General features: G+C 45.4%; 1 protein-coding gene across 1 annotated transcript in view; it reads left to right on the top strand.

Annotated features, from left to right (window-relative positions):
- Positions 1-25,727, top strand: part of FOXO6 (forkhead box O6) — a 158,998-nt gene that overhangs the window by 19,962 nt on the left and 113,309 nt on the right. The gene's annotated exons all lie outside the window — the stretch shown is intronic.

Genomic DNA, 25,727 nt, shown 5'->3' with positions numbered 1-25,727 from the left:
TAGTTGCCTCTAAGAATGCTGCTGGGGCTTGTATCCCCTCTAAGATGACCTGAGATGGCTTCGGGTCGTCATCCTATTGATTTCTTCTTAAATGTATAGACTGCTTCCTAGCTCGGGCTACTTAATAATAAATATATAAAACTACATGATAAAATACAGTCGTGAGACAGCCTTTTTAGAGATGGTAAGAACCGAAAGGGACTTGATAGGCTGTAACACCTGAGACTATCCCAGTCAGATTCGGCAAGGATCCGCAAAAGGAGCTATTTTCACCAGCCTTCTAAATATAAAGCTGGCCAGGCAGGCCTGGGCCTGCCTTGGCAGAGAGGTCTGCATTTGGGGCATTGCTGGCAAGGAAATTCTAGATTTTATAGCCATCCAAACTCCTCTCTGGTGACAGGGGTGTTTTGCAGGAGAGCTTGCTTGGATGATCTGGATGTCTAAGGAGAGAGAGGGAGAAATCTTCAAATAACGTGGTATGGAGAAGACTACAGCCAAATAGCATTTTGCTTATAGTCTGTCCATGTAGCCTTTTAATTGGGGCTCATTCCCAAGAAAGCATGCTTAATATTGTGCAGCAAGATGTTAAAAAATTGCTCCCTCATGATTTGTCTCACGCGCGTGTGCTGTTAGTGTGTGTGGAAGTGATTTTGATCCAAGGAAGAAGAAAATGTGTGCACAGCCCAGAGTTGTTTATGAATAATAAAGATTTCTTGTAGCACCCCTGGTATGTTTCCCTTTTCTTTCTCATTTATTTATTTACTGAAATGATACTACTCATTTAACCTATAGGTTTTGAGTAGTGTCACATTAGAATCCATATAAAGAGGCTAAATAACCATCTTAAAACCATTTTCTGCTCACTATCACTTATGAAAAAAAAATCACAGTGGCCAAAGTAACTTTGAACCAACCCCAGCCAAAAGTCTCCAAATTTTTCTCCCACTGATGCAACTACCATCCCATTCTTTCTCATATTGATGCAGAATAGAACACAGAAAAGAAATGTACACTTGATTAAGGCCTGTGCATGTGTGACAAGTGAACTCCTGTCCACCTTGCATGGATGCGTGTACATCTGTTTGTAAGGAAGAGCTAATGTGCATTCACTTTGACCAATGAGCCAGTTTGGTGTAGTGGTTAAGAGTGGCAGACTCTAATCTGGAGAACCGGGTTTGATTCCCCACTTTTCCATGTGCAGCCGGCTAGGTGACCTTGGGTCAGTCACAGCTAGAGCTCTCTCAGCCCCACCCCAGGGTGTCTGCTGTGGGGAGAGGAAAGGAAGGAGACTGTAGGACACTCTTGAGACACAGAGTGAAGGGCAGGTTATAAATCCAATCTCCTCCAACCAGTAGCTGCATAAATGTGCAGTTTAAATTTCACATTCAGTTGAATGTACAGTGAACGGAACATGAGAATTATTCAACAGACATATACAAAAAAAATCAAGCTATCACTGCATGGGTTGTACATACATTCACTGTAACTTGCAGGGCTTTTTTTGGTAGCAGGAACTCCTTTGCATATTAGGCCACACCTCTCTGGTGTAGCCAATCCTCCAAGAGCTTACAGGGCTCTTAGTACAGGGCCTACAGTAAGCTCCAGGAGGATTGGCTACATCAGGGGTGTGTGGCCTAATATGCAAAGGAGTTCCTGCTACAAAAAAGCCCTAGTAACTTGTGAAGTGGGCTAAATTGACATTGCTGAGATGAGCAAAGCTCATGTGCGAAAGTGCCCTAAGCATCCCCCTTCTCTAATTTGCTGATCTGCAATTGCTGCTTGCAGACCTCCTCCCCAGGGCTTACATGGCACAGCCAAACCAAACAGGGTGCTGATGCTGTTCATTGGGTGGGATGCAGGAGCAAAGTCTTCGTGCTCGGCAGTGGTCCAACATCTTTTTTCCTTTCTCCTTTGCTCAGGCTGTCTTGCGCTTGACCCATTTGGTTGGACCCCAGGGTCTTGGCTTCTTTGAAATCAAACCCGTTGGCACGAGGTGGTCTGAATCTCTGGTGGCTCTCAAAACAAAGGGGAATGGAGCTGGCAGAAATACACAAGAAGTTTCTCAGTATCCGTTTACTCCAGAAAAGCCTGGTTTGCATCATGTCATTTGCAAGTTGCTTTGAGTCTCTCTTAGAGAAGGGGAAGAACCTCTTACGAAGCAAACTGCTGCCCAGATGGGGAACCCTCAGCAGATTTGTTCCTGTCCTCTGTGGTGTAATAGAGAAAGGCTAGAGAGAACTTTTCCCTCCCTCTCCTGTTATTCTAGAAGTTTAGAGTCACAAAATGATAATTGTGGGAATAGATTCAGGACAGATGAAAAGAAAATACTTCTTCACACACAAAAAGGCATGGTTTATGGGAAATGAAGATACAGGGATAGCCCCAAGTTTTGACAGGGGTTTAAATGAATTCATGGAAGAGGACACAGTGGTGGTCACTGGACTAAACAGCTGTAAAAGGGGATTAGATAGATCCATGGGGGAGAGGTCTTTCTGTGGCTACTAGCCATGGTGACTGAGGGGGGGGCTCCACATTCAGAGGCAGTTAGCCTCTGAACCCCAGAGTCAAAAGGCCACATCAGGGGAAGGTCTTGACCTCTGTGCCCTGTGGTTGGCCTTCCAGAGGAACTGGTTGGCCACTGTGTGAGACAGGATGCTGGACAAGATGGACCACTGGTCTGATCCAGCAGGGCTGTTCTTTCGTCTAGCCACACCTAGTAACTGGGAAGGTTCAATGAGACCTCCAAGTTCAGAGGCAGGCAGTATACAATTGGATCTCATGGGCAATGGGAGGGCTTCCTGGAGCATATTTCGATGGCCTTTCACTGGGATCTGATAGGGCTCTCCATTTCTAAGTGCTCCCTCTTAATGAACTACAATGCTGTCATTGGAAGGGAGCAAAGCCTAGCCTATTGTTTTAGGCACTTCTGTGGTAGTTTCAGGGGGGTAGCTGTGTTAGTCTGTTTTAGTAATGACAGAGTCGGGTAATACTTATCTCATGAGCGTTCATGAGTCAGGGCTGTCTTCCTCCAATACAGGGGTGGCCAAATTGTGGCTTGGGAGCCACATGTGGCTCTTTTACACATATTTTGTGATTCTCAAAGCCCCTGTTGGCATTTCTCTCTTTAAATCACTTCTCAAAGTCAAGCCAGCCGGCAACTTAGAGAATGTATTTAAAGGTAAAGTTGCTTTCTTTCTACCTCCACCTCCCTCCATCTATTTTCCTTCCTTCCTACCTACCTACCTTCCTACCTACATCTGATGTTCTTGTATTGTTGTCTGTGACTCTCAAACATCTGACTTGTATTCTATATGCCTCTTAATTAAGTGAGTTTGGCCACCCCTGCTCCAATATGTAGAAATTTGCATCCATAGGCTTAGTTAAACACTCAGCCAAGAAGGGGGACTGGTGTAAGACAAGATCACTTAGACTAGTTGCAAGCCATTTCCAGCTCCTTTGCCTAGGGCTGCCAACTCTGGGTTGGGACATTTCTGGAGAGCCTGGGGAAGATGGAGCTTGGGGAGGGGAGGGACCTCAGCAAGGGATATTGCCATAGGGTCCATCCTCCAAAGCAGGCATTTTCTCCAGGCGGATTGATCTCTCTTGTCTGGAGAGCAGTGGTAATTTTGGATGTTCTCCAGGCCCACCTGGAGGTTGGCAAGCCTTCCCCCAGTGGATGTACCCTTCTGTGCATCCGGCAAAATGAGCTTTTTTCACAAAATCTCACATTTTGTCAAGCTGTAAGGTGCTCCCAGGCTCTTGCGGAATTGTCTTTTAGGTCGGGCTCACTTGGGCTTACATGTTGAGGGGTGGAAAAGGATGATTTGAATTCCAGCAGCTTTCTAATTCTCCCCCTCCACTGTGTATCCCCCCCCCTCTCATTCTTTTGAAGGTTCTTACCCTCTCCTCCCCCCCTTTTTTCACCTTTCTGGAATTGCTTTTCATGCAGTGCTAACTGCTGAAGTAACACAAACCTGCTAAATGGACCGGCTTTATGATAGTATAAAAATGATACTACGGCAGTGAGTGGATCTTTATTAAACCCGAGGGACCGGCTGCAAATGAACAGCTTGCTCTGCTCTTAGCTCTTTTTTTATTTTTAATAACTACTGGAATATAAACTACGTTTAAGATGCTGTGGACTAGAAGCGCTTTCAAGTCACAAGCTCCCTCCCCCAAACTCCCCCCCCCCATGCTCCCCCCTCTCCATTCCAGAACAGTTTCTCAACCCCCCCCCCCCCCCTTTCGTTCTTCAGCTTAATGCAAGCACCAGATTCTTAGCCTCGGGAACTGATTTCCCAGTGTTTTGGAAGATGGCTTTAAAAGACCTTGTAAATATTTCACACTGACTCCGGTTTGCAGATAACTCAGACTTGATCCCTCGGCGGATCAGAGCGAGCGGCTGCTGGAAAGACCCCAAAGGTCTACTCGGGGCAGTCTCTTCTGGTTGAGTGGCAGACGCTTTCTTTCTTCCTGCGATGCTGCTTCCTTGAGAAGGCTACTTAGCCGACTCTTCTGTCTACAGCAGCCGGAGAGGGAGGAAAAGCATCTAGGGAGAAGGGGGGGGGGGAGGAGAATCGAGTGTGCTATGCAGAGAAGAAGCAGACGCCGGGTGCAAATGCAGTCTACATCCTGAGAATATTCAGGCAATGAAATATGGCCCTTGTAAGTGCTGCGTTGGATGGAGTGTTTGGCCGGCCCAACCCAAACGGCTTCTGTTAGGATAGTGTTTAATCCTCAGCCCTTGGCTGATCTTGCCTTTCTTTTTTTATCCAGAATAGGTCTTGCTAGGAGTGACATGGATAAGTCTCCTATGCTCAGTTTCATGTCTGTAAGGGATGGCCTGATGCGGATAGCCCCGGCTAGGCTGATTTCATCAGATCTTGGAAGCAAAGCAGGGTTGGTTCTGGTCAGTGTTTGGATGAGAGACCACCAAGGAATACCAGGGCCACGATGCAGAGGCAGGCAACCCATCTCTGAACATCTCTTGCTTTGTAAATTCTATGGGGTTGCCCAAAAGTCACCTGTGACTTGTTGGCAAAATAAGGGGGGAAGCTAAAACCTAGTGAGAGGGGAGGCCCTACACAGTCAAGAGCTCTTAATGCTCTCATGCGTCATGAATTGCATGCGGAAATAAAGTTATGGCTCTCATAACTGATGACTGGGGCCAGTGTGCTGTAGTGCTTCAAGTGTGAGCCTAGGATCTGAGAGTCTTGGGTTTGAATTCTCCAGTCTGCCATGGAAAGTCACTGGGTAGCCTCTGGGTGGTTGATCGTTCTCAGCCATACCTGCCTTGCAGGGTTGTCATGAGGGAGAAATGGAAGTGAGGTGAACAATGCCATAAGACTCTTTTGGATTCCCCTTGAGGGAAAAGCAGGATATAAATATCTATACAACTACATTTTCCACCCACGCCTTATGTTTGGCTGGAAGGCCACACAAATTATGTCAGCGGTTTGCAGATCTTGACACTGGAGTAAAGAGAACTTGTTTCAGTTTGGTTTCTGTGATGGAACTTTTTTCTCCCCCTCTCCGCACTTCGTATCTCCCAGCTTTTATATTAACCCAGAAGGACACAGTTTTCAGTTGAAAATTGATGTGCTCACATGACTTTAGCAGCTGAAACAGGAAGAAAGGTATGGAATATTGCCAATGATGCATCTCTGTGCTTATGCAGCTTGGAACACGACTCTTCCATGTACAAGAACTCCTAAGTGCTTGGGGACTATGGTGCTAAATAGTTTCTGGAGGGGCCAGAGTTTTTATGCTGCAGGAATCTGAAACTTAGTTCCACACCCTTCTGACTCCTGTGCACATCCAGAACTCCAGCAGAGCAGGGAACTGGTCTGGTGTAGCCAGTGGCTGAGACTAGAATTGGGGAGAGATGGGTTCAGTTTAGCAGAAAGATCACTGGGTGACAGTCTCTGTCAGCCTCAAAACAAAGAACAAAGCTGAAGTCCAGTAGCACCTTTAAGACCAACAAAGTTTTATTCTGAATGGAAGCTTTTGTGTGCATGCAAACTTCATCAGACAATGAAATGGAGTGCAGTGAGCAGAGCTACATATAGCAGGTGGGCAGTAGTTAAACATGCAAAATGGTACCAACTTAGAATCCATGGCGAATTCACAAATTGAAAGAACAACCTGTTTGGTTTAGATGCCTAAAACAAAGGTCCCCGACAGGGTGCCCATGGGTGCTACAATGTCCACCATGGTGTTTTTTTTTAAGAAAGTGGGTGGGAGAAGGTGGGGCTGTTGCCCAGCAGGGCTTCCCACTGGCCACTGGATAGCCTGTGAAGATTAAAATAATGTTTCAGCAGCAGCTGTCACCACAGTGATGTTTGGATTCTCTCCCTCCTCTTTCCCAGTGTATTTTTAAAATTACCCCTCTTCCCCCCCCCCCCCCCCGTACTTGGGCTTCAGCTGCTTTGTGATTCCGCCCACCACTCTGTGTCAGAATTCCAAAGATGCCTGCGGGCTCAGAAAGTTTGGGGACCCTGCACTGGATTCTTCTGTCCTAGATGGAGAAGGAAAGAGCTCCACCTTCAGTGCTTCGGAGCATGCATGTCATAAAAATAAATGAATAAAGTCTGCTCATATGACTGTCGAAACCCATATTTAAAGCTGCAAAAAGATGATAGGCCCACCTCCTGAATGAAACTCAAGAAGGAGATAAAGGGAGGGGAAATCTACAGTGTCAAGGACAACCACTGAAAAGGCCCTGTTCATCTTGGCCATCGAACATCTCTCTACTTGTTAGTAGCTTTCTGGGCCTTATGGTGAAATCTTAAGAAACAGGAAAGACTGCATGGGAGTACATGCTACCTTGGGTCCTTTGAGGCCCTGAACCTTTAATGTTTTGAAGGTCAATGGTAGTACTTAAAACTGGGAATTGTAACAATGTAGCAACTGGTATGGCTGATTACACCCTGGCTGTCTTGATTTTCTTTAGCCCAACAAAATACTTTTCTAGTAACAAGTCACTTATTAGCCAGTTTGAAATGGATCTGAATCCTAACCTGTTCCACAATCCCATATTCTGTTGGGATCTACCAGGCCATTTTAATTCTGGCAGACTCTTACACTGTCTTCAGTCAATCAATCCTGTTTTTTTGTCCTTTCAAATGATCTGCTTCTGGGCTGATCCATTACATGTCCCCCCCCCCCCCAAAAAAAAAATCCTTCAAAGAGCTTAGCATAGCACACAGGGTCCCTCCCCCGTTTTACCCTTACAACTGTCTTGTGAGGTTGGTTCAGGTCCAACGACAGCTCCATGACTGAATGAGGATTTGAACCTGAGCCTTCCATCAGTCACACGGAGAAAACCAACCAGGTTCAACACTCCCTTTCCTCAAAGGCTGAAGCTGTGTGGCCTTGCTTGTTCCCTGGGTAAAAAGGAGCTGTCTGAGATGGTTTGTGTGTGTTGGGGTGGGGGGGTGGGGAGGGACCTTCAACTCCCAGCAGCCCACTGGCACCCTCCTGCCTCAGCAGCAGGGTCTCGATTCCTGACCCCCCTCCCTTTCAATGAGACAGCCTGGCGGCTTCTTCCCGGCTCCTGTCTCCCGCTGAAGGTGGGCTGCTTGCCGGCTGAGGTGAAAGGCAGCTTAGGTTACGGAAGGACACTCGAGGCAGTTTGCCCACGTGCCGCTGAAGCTCATTTTGGACGGCATCTGTTCATTATTACGACGCGGCCGGGCAGCTTGCCAGCCAGGAGAACGGAACGTGAGGCACAAAGATTGCTTTCACCCACCAGAGGAGAAACGCTGAGGGGAGGCGAGGGAGAAGGAGCTGGAGTCATCTGTGTGTGAGGGGTGGGGGAAGACTGACATTCAATATTTATAGCTCAGCAGGGCTTGGCGTCCGTGGCCGGGATCGCAGGGACCCATTTGCCAGGTGTTCCCTAGGCACAACTGAGCCATCTCTCAGGCCCCTCAGGAGGGAAAGCCCCACTTTTCTAAGCAAGCAGGAGATGAGCGAGAGGCAGCAGCTCCTACAAATGTGCTTCTTTCTGTGTGGCTTGGCAGCCCTCGGACAGATTTTTTTCAAAAATCACGGCTTGCAAGGCTAGCCTGGTGTGTTGATTAGAAGGTCAGACTCGGATCTGGGAGACCCAGGTTCAAATTCCACCCTGTCATGGAAGCTCTCTGGGTGACCTTGGGCTACTCACACATTCTATACCTAACCTACCTCACAGGTTTGTTGTGAAGATAAAAGAATAGGAGGAGGGTGAAGGAAGAAGAAGAAGAAGAAGATTTGATTTACCCTGTCCTTCGCCACCCAAAGGAGTCTCAGAGTGGCTTACAAATCTCCTTTCCCTTCCCCTCCCTACAACAGACACCTGGTGAAGTAGGTAGAGCTGAGAGAGCTCTCCCAGAACTGCTCTTGAACAGAACAGCTCCGAGAGAACTTGTGGCTGATCCAAGGTCACATCAGCAGCTGCAGGTGGTGGAGTGGGGAATCAAACCCGGTTCTCCCAAATAACCACTACACCAGACTGGCTCTCTTATGTGGCTTACTGGGGAGGCTGGTGGGGTAAATGAAGGAAGGACAACTTCTCCATTTGGCTTCTTCCCCGCATTAGAATTCTTGGTTATCTCTGTCATCTCTGACTCCTTCAAGTCAGAAGGAATTGGATCACTTTAGTTTATATGAGAGAGAGAGCGCTGAAGTTTTTGGGATCTTCTCACAATGTTACATGGGAAACCAGAGCTGAGAGAAGCTTAGAAGCTATGGTGGCCAAACTCTAGGTGGGGCCTGGATATCTCCAGGCTGCAGAGATCTTTTCCACTGGAGAAAATGGCCACTGTGGGATGTGGACTCTTATGACATTATAACGAGTTCCTTCACCTGCCCAAATCCTGTCCTCTTTAGGCTCCACCCCCAGATCCCTAGGAATTTCCCAACCCAGAGTTGACAACTCTATTAGGTCTGCCCATGACATGCACAGGTGCATGAAGCTGCCTTATACTGACTTAGACCCCTGGACCATCAAGGTCATCCACATTGTCTACTCTGACTGGCAGGTGCTCTTCAGGGTCGCAGGTGGAGATCTTTCATATCTCCTACTGCCTGATCTTTTCAATTGCAGATGCCAGAGATTGAACCTGGGACCTTGCATGCAAAACAGATGCTCTACCACTGAACCATGACCCCTCTCCAGAAACCCAACTGCCTTGGCTTTCCCAGATGCTGGTTGCTGTATTCCTAGCTATTAAGGGACTCCTGCTCAGAAAATCACAGTTCAGCATTGCCTCTTTATGTCCTGTAATGGTGTCTTCTTCCCAGCCTGGGGGACATTTCTCCTACCTGCTGTTCTCCTTTGGATATTAACAGTACGATTTCACATCTGAAACATGAGTGGGCTGGGCTTTCCATGGGCATGCATTCATTACATTATCCAAAATAGGAATCTGGTGTTAGTTTATGTGTGGTTCAAGCAATGGGGGTTGTGGGCTTCCTTCTGGAGGAGATATTTGGATACCAGCTTTCTATGGTAGTTATGTGTGTAAATATGGGGAGCACTGCTTAGTTGTGCTTTCAAAAGTGGCTCATGACATTCATGTCTATGGGTGAAGTAAAAAATCCTAACAGGACAGTCTTTTAATCTGGATCTATATAGCAGAGGTCCATGAGTGGCTATTGACCACAAGAAGAAGAGAAGAGATTGGATTTATACCCTGCCTTTCACTCAGAGTCTCAGAGCAGTGGACAATCTCTATTCTCTTCTTCTCCCCACAACAAAAACCCTGTGAGGTAGGTGGGGCTGAGAGAGCTCTTTTGATAACTGCCCTTGAGAGAGGAGCTCTTTGGAGAACTGCAATGTACTCGAGGTCACTCAGAAGGTGCATGTGGAGGAGTAGAGAATCAAACCTGGTTCTCCTACATCAGGGGTGGCCAATGGTAGCTCTCCAGATGTTTTTGCCTACAACTCCGATCAGCCCCAGCCATTGACCATGCTGGCTGGAGCTGATGGGAGTTGTAGGCAAAAAACATCTGGAGAGCTACTGTTGGCCACCCCTGTCCTAGATTAGAGTCTGTGCTCCTAACCACGACACCAAACCGGCTGTCAAGGTATAGTCAAGTCAAGTTAGCCTTTATTGGCATAAAATATATAGATATATCAGAGCAAATTGGTTAAAAAAAAGATAAAATGGAACAATTGCATACATATACATCAGGAAAAGCATAAACAAACTATTTCTATGAGATCCTCTGGCATGCCTTTAAAACAGAATAAAGAAACTTAGCCACTTTCTCAGTGACACTAGATGAAGTATCGTTCAAAAGACTATAGACCTTAAGTGCATCAGAGCAATCAACCATGCTAACTAAAAGAGGATGTAAATACTTGTGATGAAGATCTGTATACAAATTACAATAAAGAAGAATATGAGTAACTGACTCCACACATTTTTGCTTACAGAGACAGTATCTGACTGTCTTGTTAAATCTGCCATAAAGAATGGCAGAGGGCATGGCGTTGCATCTGGCAAGGGAAAAAGCTCTATGCTACTGTGGTACCTGCAAGACGGATAGATATGAGGCCATTTTCCCAGTACTAAGAGAGATCTCAAAACTCAGTGGGGAACAAGTTTTCTTAGCCAGACTGTATAGGTCTTGGCGCTCAGTATCTAGCAACCTGTTTTTAATTTGTTGGACTGCGGTGGTGAAGGACAGCATGGACAATAGTTCTAGGGATAAACCTATTGCTTTGATTTTTCTCTCAATATGTGCTGACCAATTTGACAAAGTAAATTCAGAGAGCATTTGAGAGATATAGCTCCCTGGTTCAGAGTTGTAGTGCAAGCGTAGCCAGAATTTGAAGGTCATGAGCCATGCACTAGTAACCATTAAAGACATGCCAGTTTCTAAGCAGATAACTGCACATGGGACACATTTTGGCATGCCCAGAATTTTACGCAAGAATTTGGATTGGACACGTTCGATAGCACATTCATAAGATCCAATCCAGATTGGGATGCCATACAGAAGTTGTGAAATCACTTTGGCTTTGAATATTTTTATGGCAGCTGGCGCAAATTGGTTACCTCTGCCATAAAAAAGCGAGCTATGGCAGATGCACTGATGTTAGCTATCTTCACTGCATACTTGCGATGGGTAGACCAAGTCACATTGAAAATAAACACCTAAGTATTTAAAATACTTGACTTGCTCTATCTCTTTACCATCAGTAACCCATTTGTAAAGTCTTCACTTTTTTGAGAAAAATAAGATTTTGGATTTCTCATAATTGAGCTGGAGGTTATTACTAGTAAAATACAGAACCCAATGGGACAACAGGCGTCTTAAGCCCACTCTAGAGCAGGACAACAGCACCGTATCGTCAGCATAAAGTAACAAGGGTACATGTAATGCACCGAGTTTTGGACTATGGCAGTCAGGACCAGACAGCTGAATAGCCAGGTCATTAAGGAAGAGATTGAATAAAAAGGGAGCCAAAATGCAACCCTATTTGACACCCTTATTGGCAGCAATCTTCGATGTTAGGTTGCCTGCTAATGAGCATTTGATCTGGCAGGTGGTAGAAGTGTGTGATCTCTTAATAAGCATAAGGAGTTTTTTTATCCATGTTTAGTTTATCTAGCTTAATCCAGAGGAGGTCCCTGTCAACTGAATCAAATGCGCCTTTTAAATCTAAAAAAGCAATAAATAATTTCTGGTTATTTTGCACAGTGTACTTGTTGACTGGATGGGATAGGGTAATGCAGTGGTCTAAAGTGGTCTTCCAGGTGTTCAGGGCCTAGAATTTTTTCCTGCAACATCCAGAGATTGAGCTTGACTAATAGATGTTTGGAGTAAAGCTTGCCAACGATGGAGAGTAGGCTAATCGGCCTGTAATTGGCAGGGTTAGTGTGATCACCTTTTTTGTATAGCGAGAACACTATTGCATTCAACCATGGCAAGGGAATTATGCAGTTCGATCTACAGTTGTAAACAGAGATGCAAGGGGAGAAGCCCACCAATCTGGGTCTGATTTTAAGATTTTGGAGGAAATGGCATCCGGGCCAGGAGTCTATCCTAATTTCAGTTGTGTAATTAATTATTTTATTTCCTCTAGAGGGACAGGAGGCCAGTCAGGTAAATCGGCTAGAGGAAAATCAGATGGTTGAGGACAAGTTAGATCTTGATGGAACAGAACTGAGAAGTGCTGAAACCAAACATAAGAGGAAATGGCAGACATAGATGGATCATCAGTCTGGAATACACCCAGAATTTATTAGAATTTTTTAAGGTAGTAGCATGGTATAGCTCTTCCCATTGCGTTTTAATATAATTGTGCCTCTGTTTTGTGATAAGGTGGTGCAATTGAGTCTTAAGTTCAAAGTATTGTGATGGCAAGGTCAGGGCCTTTGAATTGCAGTATTGGTTGTAAACTTTACGCAGTAGAGTTTTTGTTTCTTTACATTCTCTGTCGAACCATCGGTGTGTAGAGTTTACTAGAATAGTTGCACCTCTTCTTGGGCACCCTGAACTGACACAGTGATATAAGATGTTAAAGAATTGTAAGTTGATACAGATACATTAGGGTCAGATGCACATATTAAAGAGGATCTGTATTCTACAATCTGAAGAGCTGTTGGGTTTTCCAAACTGTGCAATCGTTCCATGGAATTCTGGGCAGTAAATCAGTCTTTTAAGGTTGCAAGGACAAGTTACAGAAGGGATAAATGTGAGGACCAATTTGAAGAGTCAAAATGAGGGGGAAATGGTCACTAATAATAAAATCCCCCAACGTAAAATCTTTGACATAAGGTTTCAATAAAGGAGAGATTAAAATGTAATCGATTATGCTACAGCCCCTTGGGGAGACAAAGGTGAATTCTCCTGAATTTGGGTAGCCAATCAAACCATTTAACCAAATTCTGTTGTACTGCATACAGAATTTGGCAAGACAGATGCCTGCTGAATTTAGAAGGCTATCCTTGGAGTATCTTGGATAGGAGAAAATGGGCGGAAGGGTGTCGTCTTGGTTAAAATCAAGAGCTTTAAAAAATATGCTACTGTCCTTCCCTACCCTAACATTAAAGTCACCCACTAGAATTATTTCTATGGTTGGTAATTTCCTCTCTAATTCCTCCATTAATGTGGCCAAGTGTTCCCAATATTGCAAAAGAGTTAGCTTATCTAGAGAGGGTGGTACATATAAATTCACAATAATTAAGGAGAATTTTTTGAGGAGAAGCTTGACGACCTGCACCATAGAGATGTTTGCCTATAGAGTGATGTTTTCCAAGGCAAAATGTGAGGAGACAAGTATAGACAATCCTGCTTGAAAACGACCCCTTGTATTATTCCTGAAGGCTGGGGGGGAATAGGACTTGTACCCTTCTAGTTGGATCTGGTGTGGAGTCCAGGTTTCTTGGAGTAGTGTAACATCAAACCCCTTAAGATATCTTTTAAACTCAGCATCCTTGGCCTTATTCTGCCAGCTGGCCACATTCCAGGAGACGATCTTAATATCTAGAACGGTGAAGAGTTTGGATGGCAAGAGTATGAAAGGGGTGGTGAGTCAGTCTTCTCTAGTTAGTTGTTCAAGGGTGCCATTGGTATCATGAAACACAGATCCATTACCCAAGCCGCTTGAGATGTTCTTAATTAGTTGACTTGTATTTGGCTACACGATCTCACTACTGCTGCTCAGAAGGGGGATCTCAGCCATTACTGGAGACGTATGAACTTCAGCTTGTGTTGATGACTCTAGGTTCTCCTTGAGACCCAATTTATCTTCTGTGGTGGAAATTAAATCAGTCTTCTCTTCAGGATTCACTTGTTGGGAGGGTGAGTGGTTTACTCCTGTTTTCCTTTGGTCTACCTCCATAGAAATGAGAGGAGTTAGAGGGACTGATAAAGCTAAACCATTCTCAAGAGTGTTGGGCATCATCAGCAGGTTAGATACCTGTTGCGTGTGATCACTTTTTGTTTTCAAAAGTTTGTCCCTCAACATTTTGAGTTTAGTTGTGATTGCAAGTTGTTCCGTAGATGGGAGGGCTGTGAAAGAGTTAATTAGATCCTGTTCTATGGAGTTCTCAAGAAGAAGATGCTCTGAACCTGGGTTCAGGTAGAAAGGTGAATCAGGACCCTGAGCCAAGCCACTCTGGTCTCCAGTTTTCGTCACTCCTGCCTTGAAATTGATGTCCTCTGTCAAAGAGCCCTCTTTTTGCCAGTGGGGTAGCAGGGGGTTTATAAGAGAATTGACAAAGACCCTAGCTGGAAAACTCCCCTTGGTGTGAAGAAAGTCTTTCCAGGACTGCAACAGACTGGGGATCCTGGAACTGCTGAAAGTGAGCAAGGTTCTTTGAGCCTGATTTGGGCTGATAAGAGGTTCCACCATAATTAAGTCAATTGATGGTAATTTCACCCGTAGAAGGGCTTTTAGATGGTAAGTAGCCCATCAAATTGAGTTCCATAAGAACTTCTGTCCTTTGTAAGGGCAGACAGTTAAACACACTTTGGAAGGTTGCAGCTTTAATTTTACTTGGGCTCCCTCCTCACACTGCTGCTGTACCAAGTTCTTTGGGCGCTCTACCTCTTCACTTGCTAATTTCTCAGGGTTTGTTTTAACTTTGGTATTTAGCAAGAATTTCTGAGACAAGTGGTCAATTTTATTTTCAATTTGTCTAAGTCTCTCAAAAATAGATTCAACAGTTTTAGCAATTAGCTGTATATCATCACTTGTAGCAAGTTTAAAGTCTTGCAACTGTTTGCAGCAGGAGAGATTTATCTTCCCTCCGGTCAGTGGACTTGGTATCTTCCTCGAGATTTATGAGGGGTGTAAAGCGGTTGGAAGTTGGAATATCACAGGTTGGTGGGAGTAGACTTGAAGCATAGAAATCATTCATTTTAGTTTGTTTATGTGCTGGCTGAGAGAAAGAGTCATCTAGGTCATGAGTTCTTTTGCTGATGCCCATAATGAAGAACCGGAATTCAGACCTAGGCTCAGAAGGGGAGAGAAAAAAACTCTAAAAGCCGCAAAGCCAGACACAAGGTACTGAGATTCTTAAAAAAGAAAAGAAAAGCCTAGCCCGAAGTTCAACTTTTTCAGTAAAGGCTTTCCTTCTGCTGAGGTATAAATCTCAAGGCTAAAATCTCCAGCAGTCAGAGACCAAATGTAATGCAGTCAAAAAGTCCATGGGAAGTGAGGAGCAGCAGTCTTGTTACTGTTTGCTCATTAAAAGCCCTCACTCCCTCCCCCCCATCTCTGCAACCATTATAAAAGGTTGCAGATAAGATTACTATAGGAGTATGAAGGCTAAAACTGAAATAAAACCAAACAACAGTACTCCCCTCCGACGGATAGGCTTCCCAAATCCCCCGCCTAACCGGGGGACCCCCAATTTGGAGACTTCCCCCCCGCTCACCAAAAATCCGGAAAGCGGGGGGGGGGGGGGGGATGGCAGCCCTTCCCACCCAGCCCCGATCCCAGCAGCTTCTCCTTGCCCTTCCCTTCCCACCCAGCCCTGATTGCAGCAGCCATTCTTCAGTTTTCCCAGGCTGCTTCCCGCCCCCAATCAGCTGGCTGGCGGGGGTGGGGGGGAGAGGGAGCCCCGCCCGCAAAGGACCATGTGCCTTTGCACCTCCGGAGGCTTGACTTGAAAGGCTTCAATTTAGGATGGTGTGTCTGTGTTTCTGTGAAGAAGCTGGTAACAACTGGTGAGTAGAGAGGCCGATCCGCTGCTTCAGACTCGCCAGAAAGCGGGGGGGGGGGAGAGGGAAACGTCTTCATTATTCCCTATGTGATCGATTCTCATAGGGTATAATGGGGAATTGTTCTGGAGGTTTCGGAGGCTCTGGGGGAGCTGTTTTTTGAGGTAGAGGCACCAAATTTTCAATATAGTATCTAGTGCCTCTCCTCAAAGTACCCCCCAAGTTTCAAAACGATTGGACCAGGGGGTTTAAGTCTATGAGCCCTAAAAGAAGGTGCCCCTATCCTTCATTATTTCCTATGGAAGGAAGACATTTTAAAAGGTGTGCTGTCCCTTTAAATGTGATGGCCAGAACTCTCTTGGAGTTCTATTATGCTTGTCACACCCTTGTTCCTGGCTCCGCCCCCAGTGTCTCCTGGCTCCACCCCCAAAGTCCCCAGATATTTCTTGAATTGGACTTGGCAACTCTATCGACGGAGCTCAGTCAGCAGGCGTCTGCTCCCTCAGAGCTGGAGGAACCGGAGACCCACTGTCAAGACATAGATAGAACACTATGTCTGTGGCAGTGTTGCTCTGTATTCTTAGTGCTTGGGGGCAACAGTGCAAGGGCTTCTGGAGCTTTGGTCCTGCTGGTGGACCTCCTGATGGCACCTGGGTTTTGGCCGCTGTGTGACACAGAGCGTTGGACTGGATGGGCCATTGGCCTGATCCAACATGGTTTTTCTTATGTTAGCAGAACCAAAGTATAGGATTGAGAATTTTGTCAATCCTGTCTGCCAGACCATACTTGCCTCACCTGTCTGGGCACAAGTTTCCTTGTCATGAGGGCTTCCCCCTTCCCTTCTCTTTTTCCTGGCTGGCAATTCCAGTGGCACAGTTTATATTGTAGCTTTAGAGCCGTTATCACATGGACCTGCATGGCCCAGGCTAGCTCTCAGAAGCTAAGCAGGGTTGGCCCTGCTCTGTATTTGGATGAGAGCTCAGAGGCAGTCCAGGATTGCTATGCTGAGGCAGGCAATGGCAAACCACCTCTGAATATCTCATGAAAACCTTACGGGGTTCCTGTTAAGTTTGCTGGGACATGGCAGCACTTTCCGTCACCACCATTTATCGATGCTGAAATGGTCCCTCTAAAAAAAAAAAAAAGATCAAGCAATTGGCTACAGAAATTCAGATTTTTTTTTTCCGAAGGACAAACAACATTGTCCAAGTCTAGCTGTTTTAGCTGTTGGGAGCCTGGTAGGCCTCTGATTTAGATCAATGCTTTGCTTTTCTTCAAAGTCACAAATGAAATCTTCCTTCTCTCTGCTGTCCTCCCCCTCCCCCTCTTAATATTTTCTTCAAGGTCATTTGGAGTTGAGGCTTTTAAAGAAATTACAGTGACGGGAGATGAAATCTAGAGATATTGCCTCCAAACCAGCACTGTGGACCAATCCTGTAACTTCCTTACTGAGTTGGTCCTGAGTGGAAGACATTGAACATTGGAGAGATGGGCAGGATGTGCCCATATTTTGAAGAAATTAAAAGAGTTTATAGGACTCTCCATTTATGAATTGTGAGGTTCAGTTTAATTGACAGTATTTATTTGCTTCTTTCCACATATGTGCCCAAAAGCAACTTCTGATTAAATGCTTAACACTAGCCATTGGTTTAAATTGACAGTATTAAAATAGTTCAGTGAAAGAAACTGCAAACAACAACTGGTCAAATGCATCAAGAATCAGTGAACAAGTATGGGTTGCCAACCTCTAGGTGGGGGTACAGATTTCCCAGAACTGATCTCCAGACAACAAAGATCAGTCCTCCTGGAGAAAATAGCTGCTTTGGAGGGTGGACTGTATGGCATTGTACCCCACTAAGGTTCCTCCTTTCACCAAACCCTTTCCCCCCTAGGCTCCAGCCTCAAATCTCCAGGAATTTCTCAAGCCAGAGTTGGCTACCCTGCTCGAGAGAAGAATACTGTCTTTAGCTGGTGCCTAGAAAAGTAATAAAGATAGCTGGTGGACCTAACCAGGAGGCTGTTTCACAGATAAGGTTCCACAACAGAAAAGGCCCTGTCTCTTAACAACAACTAGTCCAATTTAGGGTTGACAATTTCAGGTGGCAGCTGGAGATCTCCTGAGATTACAGCTGATCTCCAAGTGACAGAGATCAGCTAACCTGGGAAAAAATGACTGCTTTGGAAGATGGACTCGGTGGCATTATACTTCCTTGAAGCGCCTCCCCTACTCAAAACCCACCCTCGAAATCTCCAGGTATTGCCCAAACTAGAGCTGGCAACCCTAGTCCAATTTCTGAACGGAGGATGGGACTCAGAGAAGGCCTCTTTGGATGAGCTCAACACACACACAGCTGCCAGCCCTGGCGTGGGAAATGCCTGGAGATTTTGGGAGTGCAACCTGGGGAAAGTGGGGTTCTCAGCAAGGTATAGTGCCAGAGAGTCCACCCTCCTAAGCAGCTATTTTCTCCAAGGAAACTGTAGCCTGGAGATCAACTGTATGTCCATGAGATCACCAGGTGCCACCTGGAGGTTAGCAACCCTAGGGCAATAGCATTCCTTCAGAAACCTTGTACCCAGACAGGGGAAGGATTGACAGGTCAATACTGGTGTGGCTGAGTTCAGAACACATGGTTGCCCAGCATTCCATCGAGTGGATGTTGCGGCTGCAGAATGTGCCTTCAGAAATTCTGGTCTGGCCACAAGAGGTTTCTACCAGAAAAACCCTTCCCTGTCTTAGGGGCTGAGGACAACAGGAGGTAGCCCAGCTGAACTCCTGCACCCGGCAGCTGTGAGTCAGGACCTGAGGGCTTAAGTACCTGGTGGCTTGCCCTGTCTATGCACCTGGCTGCCGCCATAGTCGGAGGTGGGTGGGGAGCAAAGGTGGATGGGTGAATAAAAGGATCAGCAAGAGGCAGGCTGTCACCTGCCCAAACCCCTCTTGGACACCCCCAAAGGCATCTGGCTTTCTTGTAGCAGGCATTGCTAGGGTGGGGATTGAGTCACAGTGTGGTTGTTTATTCAGAAGTGATGTGCTTTGTCTAACAAAGTTGCTTATAGAAGGAAGAGAAGTGCTTTGAGGAATACCGCAGTGGCATAGAACCTGCCTTTCCATGGCTGTCTTTCTGAAGAGCCAGTTTGGTGTAGTGGTTAAGAGTGACGGACTCTAATCTGGAGAACCAGGCTTGATTCTCCACTCCTCCACATGAAGCCAGCCGGGTGACCTTGGGCCAGTCACAGTTCTCTCAGAGCTGTTCTCAGTCCCGCCTCACAGGGTGCCTGTTGTAGGGAAAGGATCAGAAGGAGTTTGTAAGCAGCTCTGAAACTCTGAGTGAAGGGCAGGGTATAAATCCAATCTCCTCCTCCTTCCTCACACTCCACTTTTCTGGCAGAGCAAGGAGTCAGACCTGGGTCTCCCAAGATCTCAGTCTGGCTCACCAACCAGTACCTCAATTTGGTCTAGTGAGTACTGATTAAAAATCAGGCCAAAGACCACTGACTGGCATACAGAACGAGATGTTTATGTAGGGACCACCTGCAGTTTCTTTTCTCCTGCTGGCTTAGAAAATTGGGCTTTTCCTCCTGAGGGGACTGAAAGGTGACTGGGTTGTGATCTGTACACAAGCTACCCTTACACAAAGGGTGGGGAGTTAAGGAGGTACCTAGAAGAAGTCCTTACATTTCTTATTTTTGGTAAGGTCAAGGCTTTTTGTGAGCAGGAATGCACAGGAACGTAGTTCCAGCTGGCTTGGTGTCAGGGGATGTGGCTTAATATGCAAATGAGTTCCTGCTGGGCTTTTAATTTAATTTTATTTAATTTTATTTTACAACAAAAAAATCCCTGTGTGAAACAATGGTGATGTCGGGGTGTGGCCTATTATGCAGATGAATTCTTGCTGTTGGAATTTTTCTACAAGAAAAGCCCTGGGTAAGGTCCATGCTTGAGAACTGCTCTGTCGCATGGTCTTTCACTATATTATATTGAAGGAAGTACTCCTGAGGCAAAAGAGATCCAATAGGGTGTACGCATAGGGTCAAGGGACAACACTGACAGAAAATAATTTATCTGAGGTCCATAACCCTGTCTGTGTGTTTTCTCCACCCTCTTTCTGGGCAAGGAGATACCAGGACAGGAAGCGAAGCATCCAAAGACAGTGGCAGTGTTTAGAGAAGCTGTTTTCGAAATGCAGAAAAAAACCCAGGTGAAAATGGAACCCCCCACCCACCTGGTTGTAAGTCTAGTACTGTGAAGGTCCTGAAATTGTAGCACAGCCAATTCTTTTGACTTTAAAGGCACTGGATATATATTTTTAAAAGCATTTCTTTTATTCCCTCCACTATATGAAAACAAATCCCAGTAGAAAACTGGTCAGTTGGCAGCCTAAATTGGGAAAGAAGATGGCTGTGTACAAATGTACTTCCCACTGGCATACCTTCTGGACCTTGAGATATGGGCATGGGTCCATCACAACCTCCTTCTCCTTCTCTGGGTCTCATACATGTATATATGGGAAGGGTTTTTTTTTTTAATTAAAGATCTACTTTTTTGTTTCCTCAGGGAGGCCAGCTAGTCAACCCCTCCAAACGTTCTTGGAAAAGGCTTGTCAAGCTCTCATCCTTGTATTCTACTGAGCACAATTAGTTCATTATTCAATGATCCAAAAAAGACATTAAGCCGCACAGACACTTACCTCAGCCAGTGAAGGACTGAATTAAGACAGCTGAAAGATTCATCGGCAGACAGGAATTATACCCTGGTCTGAACCCATATGCGAGTTAACAACCAAATTTCAGCGCTCAAAGAGACATGAGGAAAAGACACAATGTAGAAGAGAATTATTCCCATCAGTAGTTCTGTAACCAGGGCGACCAAGCATTTTGAGGCCAACCGTGCCTGTGTATCCTTCAGTTGTGCACACATCTGCATTCTTCACAAGATGCAGCTGGTTCATGCAAGTGGTGGCACCAAAGAATCCCCTCCACATGATCCTTCATGTAGCAGTGTGCGCTTACCAATGTGTGGAGATTATTTATGAGCTGAAAAAGCACATGTGTACGCAGCTGCCACAGGATGGCAAAGGTTCCCATGATCTCAGCAGCCCTTTGGGGAGGTGTTGGGATCCAAAGGAACCCTTGGAACTGCATGCTTCTTTCACATGGGATTATGGTGCTGAAGAGCAGTGGTGGAGATACATGGCCCTTTGGTGTGGGCAAGGAATTTACTTATTTATTTCTGTTTATTTCTGTTGAGAGCCAGTTTGGTGTAGTGGTTAAGTGTGCAGACTCTTATCTGGGAGAACCGGGTTTGATTCCCCACTCCTCCACTTGCACCTGCTAGCATGGCCTTGGGTCAGCCATAGCTTTCACAGGAGTTGTCCTTGAGAGGGCAGCTGCTGTAAGAGCTCTCTCAGCCCCAGCTACCTCAAAGGATGTCTGTTGGGGGGGGGGGGAGGTAGAGAAGATTGTGACTGCTCTGAGATTCAGAGTATGGGGGGGGGGGTATAAATCTAGTTATTCTTCTTTTTCTTCTTGATTTATACCCCACCTCTCCCGTGCATGGCTCAGGGTGGCTTCCAACATAATACATTAAGATCATACAATAAATACAATTAAACACAATTAATGTCATAAAATATACCATAAAGCAGGCGTCAAAGCTCTACAAGCTATAGGCAGTGGTAGTGGCCATGTGACATATCAACATAGATGGTTTTTATTTACGGTAACATTGGCAGGGAGCTAGATCATTCTTGCCAATGGCCTCAAGATATTAACCGAAAGCCATCCGGAAAAGCTCAGTTTTACAGGCCCTGTGGAACTGTAGCAAGTCCTGCAGGGCCCTGAGCTCCTCTGGCAGTTCATTCCACAGCTTGGGAGCCAGGGCTGAAAAGGCCCTGGCTCTAGTCAAGGCCAGATTGACATCTTTTGGGCCAGCGACATAGGGCAAAGATTGACTTGTTTTACGGCATGAAATTGACAGGTGGAAGTCCACCTCTACTGAGAATGAACAACAACTTTGTAAGCCATCTCAAAGATCTAAGATGAGCAGACAGGATGAGAAAGCCACAAAGAGTGGTTGGTGGAGGTACTTTAGGCATTGCCAAATGCCAGAATATGTGTGGTGTGGCATGGTGGAGTGGGTCGAGGGCTTTCAGGAGTAATTTCAAGAGGGGAAGGGGACGACTTGGGAAATACCTAAAAGGCCATGTTTCCCTTTCAGTTTCCAGCCTTCTTTCCTATCAATGAGCTTGCCAGAAAATGGAGAACCAGGCAAGGGAGATGAGGAATAAACCTTGTGGGCTTGGTATGGGGGAGAAATGGAGAGTGTGTGTGTGTCTGTGTCCCTGGCAGGGGAAGTGCACTGAACTTCTGAACCTGAAGTCTGCAGACCAGTTCATTACCTGAACATGAGTTAAAAATAAACGTCTCATCTCTTTAAACGAGTCTGTCTGCAATTATAGCTTGGCCTGTCTGCTTCAGAGCGTCCCGAGTGCTGGCATCTCTCCAGGTGGCAGGCGGCTTCTTTTCTTCCCCCCCTCCAGAATAAAATCAAAGGTGTCTGCTCTGCTTCTCTGTCTCCATCTCCCTCTGCTCCGCAACCTCTCTGAAACACAGGGAGAGTTCTTCAAAAGCGGCCTTCAGTTCCCCATCCTTCTGAGGCTCACTGCTCCAACAAAAACTCTCCTTCTTTGCTCCTTAGACCCCCCAGAGTGGCTCAGATTACTCCCTCCTTCCCTTCAAGGAGAAAAGGGGCTTGGGGTGGAATGAGGACAGTTATCTTTAAAGTGATTACACTACTCGCCTAGTTTAACCAACACACGCACACAATGGTTTGGTATATCTCCTTTCCATGGCAACAAAATGCATGCATTTAAAGAAGCAACAACCACGTAGGCACCATACCTGGGGCTGGTATTGCTGTGCTGAAGATGCCAGGGGTAAATGCCCAGGTAGATTTGCTAGAGGAAAGAGCTCCCATACCTTGGCTGGACAGTGGCCAGGAAAGCCATAGAGGTAGCTGTTGTCAGGACAGTGAACATACCAAGGCTGCCTTGCTGAACATCTGTCTTCTCTATGGTGCAGGAGTCTTCTGATCAACACAGGAAGCTGTCTTATACTGATTTGGGCTTGATATATCAAGGATAGTATTGTTTACTTGGAATGGCAGTGGCTTTCCAGGATCTCGGAAAGGGTCTTTCTGGTATCTACTTCCTGGGGATTGAACCCAGGACCTTCTGCAAGCAAGGTAGACATTCTACACCCAGACCTTGGCTCCACCCCCATGGTCACATTTAAACACTAGGAGGAAAGTGGATGTGTCACAAATGTGTTTTTTTTTGTTCATACTGGAAGCCAAGGATTCTGACTGCAGTTGTACCCTTCAGCAAGAAAACATGGGGATCCTAGGTGCATAATTATGGAAAACAGCAGGAAACACCAAGGAAAGACGCTCAAAAATACATGCACACACACTAGAATTATCTGAATATAGACTATATGGTAAGAATATTTATATTTTCAATAAACATCTATATAGAGTTGCTCTTGTCATATAGAGTTGTTGGCCCACAACCCAACACAGACACAATTGTTCATGTCGTATCATGCATCAACTTTGAGAAACAAAATAACATCATAGTTGCTGTGCCCACAGGCATCAACAACAAGGTCTGCCCATCCATAAATAGACCCAACAGATCAACCCTTCTTGGTTGGATGCAATAAAAGTGTCCAAAAGCAGTTGTTCCCTTAACACCAAGCAAGCATCTCTCAGGTCTTCAGCGGCCTAGCCTCTGCTCCCATCGTGTGGGACACTTGGCCAAGCTGAGCGACTACCTCTTTACCCAGTTCTTAATTGAGAGAAGCACCTCAAGCCAATGACAATGAGTCAAAGGCGCTTATTAGGATCAAGGTAAATTGGGCAAGAGAATGTGGGATGAATGCGCACTTTAAAGGTGTTGCTGGGTGTTGGTTTTTTTTTTTTTAAATTCAACTTGGTGTTAATTTGTGCATTCACATAATTTATTATATCTTGCTTTTCTAAATGCAATTTGCTTAAAATGGCAAACACAGTTAAAGCAACTCAATAAAACCTGTCTCAGCTTTAATGACTGAAGAGAAAGCACACTATAAACAATACACCTGAAAGGTAGACTGAAGCTATAAAAGAGTTTCCTGACAAACCTAACTCATAGGAGGCCAGGTTCTTCTGCTTATCTCTCAGCTTCAAAGCTAGGCTTTTCTGGCAGTCACAAATTGTGGTCAGGTTCTAGACCACATGTAGAGTCTAGAAGAAAGGCCAAGGCATGTCTCCAACCAGTGGTATTATCAACCTCAAATAAAATCAATTTACTGACTCCCTCCCCTCTTGGTAGGCTGTCTTTCGGGGTCCTCTGTCAATCCGTATTTCTTCCAAAGGTTTATAAGACTTGCTAGCAGCTGTGGGTGAACTAAGATTAAAGTCTTTTCTGGTTCCAGCATTTTTAGCAATCATTGACAATTAAGGTCTTTGTTTTTGCTATCAAGTCACAGCCGATTTATGGTGACCCCATAGGGTTGCCATATATGAGGGTCAAAGCTGTCAAAATAAATTATTATAAAAATACAAATATTTATTCTGGTGTACCCTTTAGCAAAAGATACAATAGGTTAAAAGATATCAGATATCAGACTTTTAAAACTTTTTACATACAGAGATGATGGTTAAAAAGGTAAAGCTAGTCCCCTTTGCAAGCACCAATCGTTTCAGACTCTGGGGTGATGTCGCATCATGACGTTTTCATGGCAGATTTTTTACGGGGTGGTTTGCCATTGCCTTCCTCGGTCATCTACACTTTCCTCCCAGCAAGCTGGGTGCTCATTTTACCAACCTTGGATGGATGAAAGGCTGAGTCAACCTTGAGCCGGCTATCTTAACACAGCTTCCTCCGGGATCGAATTCAGGTCATGAGCAGAGAGCTTGGACTGCAGCTTTTCCATTCTGTGCCACGGGGCTCCTAGATAATGGTTACACATATGCAATTGATAGATACTGTATATCTTATGATCAATAGACCATAAGTGTTTTGGCCCCATAGGGTCAGTGGTTAATATTACTAGTATAAAACAACACCCATCCAGGAGTAAATATATGAAAAAAAAGATTTTCTTCAAAGCAAGGTGCTGCTTTCTCATGTGATGTGCAATTGCTAAAAGTTTACAGTCGGCCATGGATGTTCTCTCTTGGTAACTGCACATGCTCTCCAAATACTCTGCACGGAAATAAAATATCCAACGTGTCTGGACATGTGTTGCTTCCATCAAAAGTAGCAATCAAGTTGAAAATCCCATAGGATTTTCAAGGCAAGAGACTTCAGGGGTGGTTGGCCATTGCCTGCTTCTGCATCATTGCCCTGGACTTCCTTTAACGGGCTCCCAAGCAAATACTCACCAGGTCTGAACCGGCTCAGCTTCTGAGATCTGATGAGATTGGACTAGCTTGGGCTACACAGGTCAGGATGCTAGCAACCCATCAATCACTGGTGCAAGACTCTGAAGAACCTCCAAAAATATTTTTTGCTTTTAATGGCATGGGCAAGAGCCTGTTTCAGAACCGAATTTTATTGTATCCATTTAAGTATTTCTCTCTTGCTGTTCTTTTTAAATAAAACAGCCCCTATGTGCTCAGTGGGGTAGCAGAATTATTGTACTCCCCTAGTCTTTAGATATTATCTTGTTTACTCCCCCCCTTCTGTATTCCCAGCATCTTTATGCGATCTAATTTATGTATCTAATTGAGCAGACCAAATGCAATACAGTTCTTAAGGATATTAGGGTACATTCAGACATACCATTTAACCTCAGACCAGTCCTGTCTTGCATTCTGCTCACATGCACACCTGGCTCCTCCTCACCCCTCCCTTCCTTCTTGCACAGCAAAGGATTGGGGCTTTAGAAGAAGGAGACTGTAGATTTATACCCTGCCCTTAACCACCTGAAGGAGTCTCAGAGCGGCTTACAATCTCCTTTCCCTTCCCCTCCCTGCAACAGACATCCTGTAAGGTAGGTGGGGCTGAGAGAGCTCT

The sequence above is a fragment of the Heteronotia binoei genome, chromosome 17 (genome assembly GCF_032191835.1).
Source record: "Heteronotia binoei isolate CCM8104 ecotype False Entrance Well chromosome 17, APGP_CSIRO_Hbin_v1, whole genome shotgun sequence".
Classification (NCBI taxonomy): Eukaryota; Metazoa; Chordata; class Lepidosauria; order Squamata; family Gekkonidae; genus Heteronotia; species Heteronotia binoei.
Note: the sequence above shows the minus strand (reverse complement) of the source record. Positions and strands in the feature narration are given on the sequence as shown.